Raw genomic sequence first — 13,787 nt, 5'->3', positions numbered from 1 at the left:
TACACTGGCTTTGGTGTCTGCAGGGCTGTTCCTCTCACATGTTCTCACCCCACTCTTCTCTAAGTACAATTAGATCTGCACAATATTTTTTTCTCCCTTCTTAAATATGTTATCACAGGGGCACTACCACCATTTCTGATTGTCTTGCTCTTGGCCAGTTGCAGGTCTGTCCTGGAGCTGGCTGGCATTGGTTCTTCTGGACATGGGGGAAGCTTCTGGCAGCTTCTGAGAGAAGCTACCCCTTTAGTCCTCCCCACTACCAAAACTTGCCCATGAAAACCCAATATACCGTCTTTCATTTATTTTTTCCCACATGAGCACTCCTCTGAACCTGTATTCTCTCCTTACACAGTACACTATTAACATCTTAGCAACAAATGTGCACATTTACAATATAAATAAGAAATTAATTGAAGCAGTAAAGAAAAACAAATTACAGTGTTCCCAATGATTTTACTTTATCAAGTCCCAATTAGAGGAATCCACATTCTTCCCACTTATCCAAAAAGAAAAAAAAAACAAAAAACCCCAAAAAAAACATACTTCTTAACAAAGCTGGGAATAACTACAGTTATCTTTCAGTACTTTCAGTATTCCTGTCCTGTAAACAGAACAAACATAGGACAATGTCATACAATCAGAAATGAGGAAGTGTCTGACACCTACACAGCTCCTCATAAATAATATTACAGCCTGCTACAGATACTTGCTTATATTTTTTTTTACTCTCAGGAAAAAAAGTAGCTAGAAAGATCATGAACTATATTGATAATACTATATTGGATGAAAGAGTAATAAGAAGAAACACAGTAGAACAAAAAGAAAAATATTTCAAACAATCCATTCAAAGCCCACACAAAGTTCGGACCTCCTATAAATTCAAGGAAAAATGCTTTTTTGAATATAAAAAGATTAGGTTTTTTTGTTCTTTAATCAGAATGTAGTTGTTTTATTCCACATTATTCTGGGGAAGTACAAGAGAACTCATTTTAATAATTTTTGAAGATATGGGTTCAGAAATGCCAGAAGATTGGTGTTCATTGACCAGTAATTTAGGAAGAAATCTAAAGAAAGAGATGAGAACAGAGAATCTAGTTGATGACTGTGGGTTTTTCCTATAGGATTAAGCAGTCTTATCTCACAGTTCCTTCAGTGGGTGTTAAGCATATTCTGCATGTTTTTAGTGCCTAGCTCATTGACTCAAAAGCATGACAAAATTCTTCTTCTGTCTTTTTTCCCTACCCAAATATTAAAAATCAATCTCAATCAGTTCTGTTTTGTCATTAAAATACCTTTTCACTAGTGCACAAAGTTTTGGCAGATAAGAAAGTATATCATACCAAATTCATTTCAAATATTCAAGCATTTTTTAAAGATGTGTTAAAGTAAGACAGAGCACAGCTTCTTGAACCACAGGGATACTGTATCAGCCGTGAAAACAAGTGGAAAAAAATTAATGCTGGTACACTTTCAAGCTTCACAGAACAAACTCTCAAGATAACGCAGTATAATCAATAATGAAAAAGCCTAAATTGCAATTCAGTCTTCTTGTATAAAAATGGAACTTTTCCTAGTAGCAGTTTTCAACTTAATTGAAGTATTATTGAAGAATTATTTTCCAAAGGGAACTGTTATCCCTATGAAATGAAAACATTTATGAGGAGCAACTTGATGACTGAATAGATTCTTCCTTTTTAATGCTAATTATTCTTAAAAAGAAGACACAAATAGAAAATGGGCTATATCCAGTTTCAGGCACAAAACATGCAAAACAGGACTTTCAGATTAACAAACATTCTTCATCAAATATGCTAAGACTGCATATTTTCATTACAGATCATTACCTATCTGAGGCCAGACTCACAAGGGTGCTAAAAGATGCTAAAAAGTAGACATTTTGGAACATAACTTTGCCTATACAGATTTGTGAATTTCAACCACATGACTATGAAAATCCAGGTGCAGTTTTGATATATTTTCACTAAATGTATCGATGTTAATAAACATCTTGAAACAGAGGACTTATAGATGTCACTTTTAACAAAAAAAAAAAACCCAACCAAACCCAAACCTACTGTGCTTGTGTGTACTTCACTCTGAATAGTACTCACTGTGGTTGCATCTTATCATTGCACAGGCAGCTTCCTTAAGCACATACTTAGTTTTATGATGATTCAAGCATTATTTGAGCCAGGAGTCTGAAGTCTAGCACGTACTTAAATGCTTTCTTTAATTTCAAGATTATTTTTTATTTATAACACTACTGTTGGCATAAGTCCAAAAATGAGGAAGCAGATTGCAATTAATTTTATCTTCTTGTACATTTCTCTAAAATCTGTACAGTCTTCACAGCTTTTATAAAATCAACATCTGTAGTGTAAGAAGTATTGTAACTCCATCTATATCTAAAAGTTTCTCTTGTGGTCTCATGCTATCTATCTGATTCTAGAGATTAATATTAATCATTATTAGTTTCATAGAATCATAGAATGGATTTGGTTGGAAGGGACCATAAATTTCATTTAGTTCCAACCCCTCTGCCATGGGTAGGGACATCTTTCACTAGATCAGGTTGCTCAGAGACCCATCCAACCCGGCCTTATGTCACCAGTAATAAAGTAAGAGAACAATCATCTGTCTATTCCATCTTTTTCAAAATATGATCTAAAGAAAGACAAATAAAACCCCAGGAATCCCCAAAACCACTCAAAAAAAAAAAAAATAGCAGTTCATGAGGTGATGTTCACATGACCTTATACAGGTGTTAAAAAAGAGTTCTGTTTTTCCGCTGTAGTGCTGTAGTTCAACTACCATCACTCAGAGAAGTCGGGAAACTTCCATGTCCCAGATAAAAGAATACATAATATTTTTTTATTTATACTGTTTCTGAAGATTTGGGCAAACAAGAATTTCATAGATCTTTTGAGAATACCTGAAACAGATCTAAATTCCACTCCTGGTCCATCAGGGACCATCGTGACACCCTTTTCATGAATTCATACATCAGTCTTCCAAAGGACAGTTGCTCCGACAGGAATAAATGAGTAAACATTGCAACTATCAAAGCCAAAATGAAGTATGATAGAATTGAAGTGTTGTAATGGCACACATGGATTATTCTGCATTCTTAAAATACTAAACTGCTATAGAAAAAATTAAAAATAATAGTGACGAGAAGTCCTTCTCCCTTTCACTTTTGATTAAAAATGCAAACTTTTTTTCTTTTTCTCCTTCCTGTTTCACTGGGAAGGGGTGGGGGAGGGGCAGTGAGCAAACAGCTGCACGGTACTTAGATGCTGGCTGGGGTTGAACCACAACAGTTCACTGTAAGAGATGCTTCTTGAGGTCAAAGATCTCTTTACTGGCAAGGCAGGACATCCATAGTGCCTTGTTTACACTAGCTTATATCAGCCCATGAAGATATTTGGTAGGCTGTGAGAAAAGCAATCACCTTGAATAGACAAGAAAAAGCTTTTGCCTCTTTTGGAAGTTAATTTTCTTTTTTGCTGATGCATTCTGTGATAAATGAGGATGCAGAGTCATTCCCTCTGAAATAGCTGTGGTCATCAACATCTTCAACACAGAGAACAGATAAATGATTTGTGATGAGTACAAACAGTTCCAAATAAATTACTGAAACTGGAAAAATCTGCAAGTTCTCAGCACAGAATGGTGCTATAGGGGAAAAAAATAAAAGCAAAGGAAAGGAAAGGATTAGAATCAAATATGTAAATTAAATCTGGAATTTTTTCCAAATTTTTAATTTTCTCAATAATAATTTTACTAAATTTTTAAAAACTGAAGGATAACTTCATGTTATGAAAGTAATATGAAGGAAGGAAAGAAGGAGGGAGGTAAGGTATGAATTAGAATAATCTTACATAGTCAGGATACTTGCTACTTGATACCTCCTGAAAAGGAACCTTTGCCTCATCATCATTTAAAAAAAAATATCCCTTCATTTTTATTCCATGAGTATAAAACTGATGTCTTCATACTCTTACAAGATCAAATACACTACATAAAAATCTCACAAACATCACTGAATCTGTCATTATATTATCCTGGAACCTGGAACCATATACTCATTCTTCCCTTAATATTCCTGAGGCACAAAATTTTGGTAGACCCGAGAGAGTATATAGCACCTAGAAATTCACCATGGATCTTCTATTTCCCATCTGAAACCCGTGCTCACAAGCTTACTCTCACTCATTCTCAGCTTCTTTAATCTTGAGACTCGTCATTAATAGTAATAAAGTGTGCACAATTAAAGCCTAATGAAGTATCAACTACATCCTTAAGCTTTTCTTTATATTTAGAACTACTTGAAAGCTTTTTCCTAGCAGGCATTGCACTTGGAAATTGAGTCCTTCAAGTATGACAATGTTGTCAAAAGAAAGATTGTTGCTGTTTTCTTTTCATCTTATAGATAAGAGCTTGCAGACCAGCCTTTTACTTCCGTAATATCATTCCCACTTCTCTGTCAAAAATGTAGTTTGAGTTGTCTCTTTAAAAACCCCCTTAGTTATTCTACTTCTTTGGGCATGCTTCCGTCACTGGATTTTTTCTGGGTTTGATTTGTTGGGGCTTTTTTTTCCCCTCCTTGATTCTGTTTTTGGAAATTTTTTTTTAAATTTCATTTTTCAGTATTTGCTCTTCTCTACTCAACCAAATATGTTCAACATTTCTAAATAGTCTAAGATATGCCTCACTCAATTCACTGAAAGACTGATTTTTTTTTTAATGTGTATTTGTTTTCTGTCTCTCAAATTCTGTGTTTTAAATTGTAAAGTTGTTTTCTTGAGGATGATTGCATGTCCCTTTGATGAGAAACTCCCATCTGCTTTGTCTGGTAGCTCTGAACTTTAGAAATGTAGTTGCAAACAAAGGATATTCTGTATTGACAAATGGAAAGAGATTTGTGTCTGTTGGTCACAGGTTTTCCACTGCAAGCAAAGGGATTTTCTTATTTCCTTGTATCCCACCCAGAGACCAGAATAAAATAGGTATCAAGGTAGTAAGTCTGCTACGTGCTCCATTCAAAATGTGTCTCATCCTCTCTGCTATTAATTCTTCTTTCCAAGAGTTTATCAGGTATATTGCAATAACTTTTATGGAAGCTTTTGTCAGACTTCTGTAACACAGTTCACTTATCTGTCTTGTTATCTGTCTACACAGGGATAGGAGAGACAGTCTTTTAGAATCATATATGTTCTATTTCTCTTGAGATTTTTCTCAAGCACAGCATGACTAGCTTTTACTGGAAAAGTAAATAAGTAAAGTAGAGTAGTTGCTATCTCCTCTAGTTCGACAGGATTTTTTCTGTTATGTTTTTTTAATTTACTTCCCATACAAAGAACTGGGTAAATGGTGTATATTGCTGTATCATCACTCCTAATTATCCAAATTAATAATTATAATAACTATAAATATATTAATTTAATATAATTACTTATGTAGTTATTTCACATAATCAACAAATAAAATATGATTAAGATATGGTAATAATATATTTCTTGCAAAAAAAGTAAATCCATTTACACAGACTTTTAAACAAAATTCCACAGTGAAGTATGTCGTGAATATTAAGATTGTCAACTGAAAACTAATCAAAGTAATTTTAATTTCATATAACCTTCAGAATTTTTGGGAACATTCTATTTCTTTCATGAATTTCCCTTAGATTTGATTATATACATATAATACAATTATTTTTTGTATATATATATGATAAAATCAGGATAAAGATGAAGGAGAAAATTACTTCATCATTAAAATTTATTTTAAAGCTAAAAATTGTTAATAACACCACTGCATTAACTACAGACAAAAATTGGCCTCTTTGAGATTGACTTTCATCTGATAGAACTGTGTAATGTTCTCAGAGTGTGAATTTTATGATTTTAAGAATGTAAGTAGAAGCTCTTGTTAAAGACCCTATTTCATTATTTTTTTTCACTTTAGACGTACTTTGTTAAAGGAACATAAAGTACATGAATAAAAGTAGCTGCTAAAGTAGTTATAAAAATGTCCTATTTCGATATTGTTCAGCTATTTTATTATTTTAAAAAAACTTTCTATATGTAGAACAAAATCAGAATGACTTTATAACATCCAAAATGTCTTCAAGATAAATTTTTGGACAGCAGAAGATTATACAACTCTGTTAAACAGAAATTAAGAAAATTTTCTAACCTTCCAAACTGCACTCAAGGACCTGTTAAGCCTTTTAAGTCCTTTGACATTTTATGTTACAGTAACAATTCATCCTAAATCCCACGCAGTTACGGCGAAAAATGGTCATCTACTGTTTAACATGCCATAATTCAGATTCCATCTTTAAATCCTTCGTCTGTTTAACCTAAAAATTCAATAAGGTATTAAAATGCTTTCCTACCTTAAAACAAGTAAGCTGATTATGGACTTTCTTTTAAGGTTCTTCCTTATAAGTGCTATTTCATGTTAACATTTTTTTTAAACTTAATTAATATGAGTGAGAATAATATAGGTTTCTAGATGTTCTAAGTCTTGAGAGCATTCTTACTGGCATCTAGAATTTAGTGACTCCAGGCTTTCAGGTTGTTTGCAAAGAATGGAAGAGATGTCTGCATTCTGTACTAAAAAAGAGCTTTCAGGATGCCAAGGCTCCCTTGTTCTACAAGAGGCCATATTCTTGCCTAAATGTGCATGTATGCATCTGCCTTTAACTACTAAGGGTCTTCTGAAGAATGCAACAATCAGTCACTACATTTCATTCACCAAAACTTTAAAAAAAAACAAACCTGGAAAAAAATGCACATATATGTTCTCAATTGTTCTGTAATATAGCAGTCTGCAACTTCCTCATGAGGGAAAAAGGAGGGGCAGGCACTCATCTCTTCTTTGTGGTAGTCACAGCACCAAGCATGACAGAGCTCAAGAAGCATTGAGACAATGCTCTTGGGCACATGGTGTGACTCTTAGGGATGGTCCTGTACAAGGTAGGGAGTTGGATCCTGGTGATCCTTGTGGGTCTCTTCCAGCTCAGGATATTCTGTGATTCTATGATTCTATGATTCTCTGTTTGCTAAGTGGTTTTCTTTTTATCTTTCTACCTTTTGATAGGAATCAAAGTGAAAACTTTCTTGAAACCTCACAAAAAAGAAGTATCAGGCTAGTCAATTCTGCTAATTCTGCTCAAGTTCCCCATTATGAATTTACATGCTTAAAATATGTTTAGCTGATAGAAAGTCCTATTTTCAGTTTTTCTAAGAATCATATATGCATCTTTCAAAAAATGAGACACAAACACAGACTTTTTTTTTTGCTGATATTTTTATGGTGACATATACTTTTACTACACAAAGAAATAAATGCGTAGATTATTTTTCTCAGTGCCAGGTAAATCTAATTTTTGGTGTCTACTGTAAACTAAATTAGAGATATTGATTGATAACTAATTACAAAAACAAACTCCAAAATAACATGTAGTCTAAGCATTTAAAATAGCTAAGTAAACTGATTAACTAAACATTAGCAATTTTATTGCTTAGTCCTTACACTGCAGGAGCTATTTCATCAGTAACTTATTCCTCAATGACTTTAAAATATATAGGCTATTAGAATATGCCTTTGAGATAAATAGCAGAAGGTTTATTTTTATATTTGTTAAGCAACTGACTATATAATGACATGTTTGCAAGTTCTTTGTGATTAAAATTCATTTTTGCTACTAAAAGGAAAGAGATGTATGGCATTGATCCAAATTGTGTCAAAATAAATGGAAAAAATGTTTTTAACTTGAGTAGGATGAATCAGGACCTTGTAGAACAAAGACAAAAAGAAATGAAACAGAATAGCATATTTGAGAGCAATATATGAGTATCAATAAAAAATGTACTGCATGAATACAGTTTCAGATATGCATGAATTCACTGGAAGTATATTATCTGAAACCATACACTGACCAGCATTGTGCAAGGTTTCACAGTAGCATATGTAGTTAGACATTTCTGAGAGACTTGTCTTGAATATTTACTTTCAAAAATCATGCTAAAAATAATTGCAGTCTGTTTTTTGTATTACATCAGTCTCTATAATTTTTTATTCCATTATTTATTATGTAGATTGGAGTATTACCAAATTGCTGGTCTTTGTTTTCTTCCTTTTTAAAGCCTTATCTCATTTAATTTCTTCTTTATCTGAGTATGTTTCATGTCACATAACTGGAGGCACTTGGCAGAGTTATTAGCTCCGTCTGTGGTCAATAGAGAGCTGAGTTTCCACAGAAGGTTATAAATATATGATAGAATGCAGAGTCATTACATGAAAAACGGATTAGAGTACTAGTTTTTAGGTGCTTAGTCAGATAACATGAGACAACTGTAGACATCTTGGTGAATAGATATTGTTTTATTGTAGCTAATAATAATACAAGCATCCCTTTTAATTTCTGACACAACTCCACATTGCATGTGGCTCATCTGTAGCAAACAAAGTTCTGTCATGTACTCCTTCTGTTTCTGATCTATGTTTATGGATATGTATCCTCCACCTGCCGCTTAGTAACATGTTTAAAATTTCATGTCAATTTGCACTTCATCATTCCTCCACATCCATATTCTTCTTTCACCTATATACACAAAAGCCTATTAATTCTGAACTCATGTTTCTGGATTATCATTTTTCTTTATTGATAGGTATAGTAAAATTTTATTAACTCTGTGTAATATTCTGATAATTGCATGCATTTTAAACTATGTGTAAGACGACATATATCTTTGAAGAATATTGTATCAGCTAAATTCCATTGTATATAAATCTGGAATTTACAAAGTGCATAATCTTAAAGATATTCTTAATGCCCTAAACTCCTTCAGTGTTCATTCTTTAGTAATGATCACTTTTCATTTGTAGGGTTTTGAGACTCAGTAAAGAAAATATCTACAATTCCATCTTGAAAAATAATTTAAGACATTAGAACTGCAAAGATTTTGTGATGAATTCCAGAACTTAATTGTTATCACTGTTGTAATGAGACACTAGTTGACATGAATTATGAGAGCAGAATAACAAAAAATCCGAGTGCTGTCCGTATCACAGTCTAGAATATAATTTCTTACAACAGTGGATTCATTTTATTGCATAACACTATGATCACAAGGTTATTTAAATGGAATCTAACAGCAAACTTGCATGCTAAGCAAGTTACTGACCACTTTTAAGAGGGAACAAATTAAAATTATGCTTCTATGAAGATTATGGTTTCACAATAAACAGAGTAAGATAGCTGAGAACCATACTGTCTAGAGAGGCACAATCTCTGTGTGTGCTCAGAGGCTAAGGCAAAACAAAAATCCAGTTACTCTCTTATATCTCCTGCATCACAATGAGGCACAGTCAATGCTGGCATTCAGATAGATATTCATGAGTTAGCCAGCATTTTCTCAGTCCCAGTAGCTAACCACCAGTATGTTGGAGGAGGTGGGGGGTTGGAACAGGACACAACAAGACACCCTGAAAACATTTCAGAAGGTTTTGTTTACTTCAATATTAATCACTTTGAATTTGGTTCTGGTGACTGCTATGAGCCTAAGTGCCATTTTTCTCTCCATTCCATGACACATTCTTCCTTGCTTTAGTTTGATATCTCTGAGTGAATCAGGCAAGGCAGAGAGATTGCCTCAAAATAACTTTGTTATGATGGAAAAGCACTATGTAGTCAATCATGATAAATAAATTTGTACACACTATGTAACAAAGCACTGAGACTTAATGAACAGCAGCAGTCTTTGCTGTGTTTTGCCAAAGCAAACAATTTGATGAATTCTATTTTTATTAGCGAGCACTTTTAAAATTGAAGGTAGTTCAGCTTAGTACAGTACAATTACCATCTTTCCTTTCTTTTTGATGTACCCATGAATTCTCAATTCTTTTATGCTAGTTAGTTGTTCAGAGCCAAGGGAACACCTTTTCTCATGATTAAACTGGTTTAAAAAGAATTTCGACTTGCTTAATTAGCTCTCTAGAACTGCTAATAACCACACATTCTCCAGTGTGAACCATGTAATTATTGTGACATTAATTCTCTCCCTGGGATACTTTACTCTTGATGTGATCATTTCTCTTTTTTGATTGCTGGCTGATGATTTAACTTCTGCATATTAATGAGCACCATAAGACATGTTTGACTATTACTCCAGATCTTCAGTGTCCTTCCATATGATGCAAAGATTATATCCACAAGTAATAACAGCATGCTGGTTACTAGTGATAAAACATTCAAATAAAATAGAAAAAAAAAATCAGCTAAGCTTTTGAAATTCTTGAAATGTTGTGCAACTGCTTTCAAGCATCCATGCATCAGCTTGCCACTCCATCACATCCTTACCTCATCAAGTTTGCAAAAGGAGGACAGAATTATGGAAGAAAATATTATTTCCTTTACTTTAACAGCCAAAAATCATATAGATTTCTTAGAGAACACACATTCCCTATGATCCCCTCTGTTTTAACCATGTTGTACCTGTAAGGAGACCAGTGTAGTTTAGTTCTTCTGGTGCAAGTCAAGAGTGGCTACCAGCCTCAGTAAGCTCTTTCTTCATAGCTGCGGACTAGGAAGACCATTCTTCTTTCTTTTTGTCCAAAAACACCACTGTTACACTGGGACTGTGTACAATACTTCCACGTTGCTAATTATCCCATAAATATATTTACAATGAAGAGAGAGAACTGATTTGTATACCTACAATATTGAAAAAAAAAGATCTTAATGGATTGAAAAGACTGAATCAGTTTTTATATACAGAAGGGGTTTGGGGAACATCAGTTTGAAAGTTCCCTAAATGCAACCGTAAGAGGTAGCAAACAGTAAAATTAGCAGGGACACTGGCATTTCTGCCCCTGGCAACTTTGTGCTATCTAGGTTTGAGGAGTAGCTTCTTTCCAGCTGTTGGAAAGAAAGCCTGTTATCTAATTCTCATATTTTCTAAACAATCAAGCTACTTATGTGCCATACTGACTTACATCTCTGCATGACACCTGTGTAGCTACTTTTTGCTACTTCATGATCATGGGCATGAGTTTTTAGTTTTCTTCTGAGTTGTTCTGGGTATTGTGGCTTGTTTGATTTACTTCTTAGTCCCTTTCATATTTCAGCAGACAGCCTTAAAAACAGAGACAAGTTTTGAAAGACCTAGAATGAGTAAAACAGTTTTGAGGAGTTTAACCACCACCAGTCATCCCAATTAATTAATTTATTTAACAATTAATTTGGTTGATACATAATGATTCCTAAAATGTTATTGTCATTAGCTATTTCATAAATGAAGACAGACTTACACACACTGTTAGGGCTCTGAGGGCACTACCAGACCTTATTAGCCTTTCTCAGTCTTCCCTGGGAGCTCCTCCCAATCCTGCATATGGACCCTGGATAAAAACTTCATCTGAGACTGAGGCCCTCAGTCCCCTGCCCCATAGGAGTGCTGGTCTCCAGCCCCATCCTCAGAATGGACCTCAGGGTCTTTCTCCAGCCCCATTCCTGTCACCTTGTTCTGTTCCTGGATAGTTTCTGACATCAGCTTGTCAATTGCCTTCCCAGGACTATTGATACATCCCGTTATAGCACCTGTTTTTGCTCACCATAGTCAAATCCTAAGGGACAGTGTCTGTTGGGAAGAGCTCTGCCAGACCTGGGGTCACCCTTGGCTCACAGCTCCCGGTCCCTTAGGGAGCAGCTGGCCCTTGCTGCACACTGACACGGAGCTGAACAGGTGTACTCTGAGTGACATCCAGTGTGAGTGGCTTCAGGGCAAAAATTGTATTTGTAAATGGGTTTTGAAAGTGCACTGTACCCTTCTCTTTGTGAAAGACAGCTCTTTCCTTTACTGAAGACTTCATATTAGACTTTGTGGTTCTCAGTCTCCAGAGAGCATTATTTCAGTAATCATTATTACTCATTTATTATTTAATAATCTCAAATTTTTAGATACAATGCAAGTCATGCAACAGTGATTTTCCATAAATGACCACAACAAATCTGAATTTACTTCAGTATTAACTACAACTACTTCCACATTACAAATGATCAGATTTTTTTTTTATTATTGCTAAGGCTTGTTATACAAATTTATATTGCCTGCATCTGGCTTGTTAAAATCTAATTTACAGTTTCTGCCTCAAGAGGATAAGAAGTGGTGTCTGTGTGCTCCATTGTATATCCCTGAGAAACAATTCACTTTTGAACTCTGAATTTTTTCATGGTAAATTGGTTCTGTGATAGAAAAATAAACACATTTGTTTTCATGAAATGCTGTAGGGAAAAAAACCCCCACTATTTCTTTCTAGACAAATAAGCAATAATGGAACTAGTATCTGTATTAGAAGTTGCCATTTTGTAGTTTGCACAGTAATACGTAGGGGGGTTTTTTACCTTTAACTTCTCATTTGTTATCAAATCCATGTCATTAATATCTGTTTCTTTGAATATAATTTGATAATTAGAATCATAAGAAATAATAGTTTTGCTATACCCACACAAGGGGAGAAGGGCGGTGAAGGAAGGATGCCCAGCAACACATGAAATTTCTGCTCCAAATGGAAGTTCTAGGTATTTTCCTTTAATTTTTACATCCTCTATTCTAAGCACATTTTCATTAACCAAATTGCTGCAAAAGCATGTATTTTTTGGTTTTTTTGGAAGCAATGACTTCTGCAACTACAGTCACTACTCCTGAATATTATTCTAAGATTCAATTTACAAAACCACAAAACACATTCTATCAACTTCTCACTTGCCATTCAAGAAGAGTTGTATTGATGCTTTCTTGCCACTAGTTTATCAGTAGCTTTTTTAATTAAAAAAAGGCAGCACTTTCACATTTATATGTACATAGATGTAATATATTCACACCCTTCTCCATTTATAAGGTTGCCAGTAGAAAATATCCAAATGGATTAAAATCCCAGTAGCACAGTGTTACCGACCATGACAGAATGGATTGCCAAAGGCTCTGAGGAAGAAACATAAATGTTGGTCTTTTCAAGAGCCCTGGAATAGCAAACCTGAAAGATAAGTGAGGTAGTTATTTTGTCACTTGAATTGTTATTTTATGTTTAACTTTATCTTCTTAAATTATAAGGTATATAATTTTCTAAAGCAACAGCACCTTCCTTGGAGATTACCTTTGCTTTAGATGGTTACACTTCAGAGTCTAAGCCAAGAACAAAAGAATGACATTAATTCCAGAGCAAGAAAAAGGTCAAAGCTAGAGACCTGAGGCCCAGAGCGAAAACCATGTTAAAGACATGAGTGCTCAGAGATGCAAGCTGTCCGTAAGTACAGAATGCAGTTACAATCAGCTTAGGTCTGGAATTGTGACATTAAGCCAATTATTACTTGTCACTAACATGGATCATCGCTACTACACTGCACCACAAGAAGGTGGTATATCCGGGCTTCATAATTACTGGACAACTGGTTTTGGTGTGTTCCTTTGTACTGTTCTTAAATGTAACCCCAATTTTATTCCTTCAGAGTAAGCTAATAAATCCATAAGACTCTCCAAGGAACTAAAGAAAGGGCCTGCATAGCAAAAAAAGAGCAGTAAAAAAGAAAGTCTAGTTGGAGACCAGTGACTAGCGGTGTACTGGGGATCAATACCAGGTCCAGTCCTGTTTAACATCTTAATTAATGATCTGGGTGATGGAGCAGAGAGTACCTTGTAAAGGAATAAAGGAAATTAGTTGCTTAGTGTAACTCACTTAGCATTAGTAGCTAGCCGTGCTTGAAGCCTCAAGCCACA

Source organism: Aphelocoma coerulescens, chromosome 2, assembly GCF_041296385.1.
Source record: "Aphelocoma coerulescens isolate FSJ_1873_10779 chromosome 2, UR_Acoe_1.0, whole genome shotgun sequence".
NCBI lineage: Eukaryota > Metazoa > Chordata > Aves > Passeriformes > Corvidae > Aphelocoma > Aphelocoma coerulescens.
The sequence above is the reverse complement of the archived record's forward strand: the minus strand, read 5'-3'. Positions refer to the sequence as shown.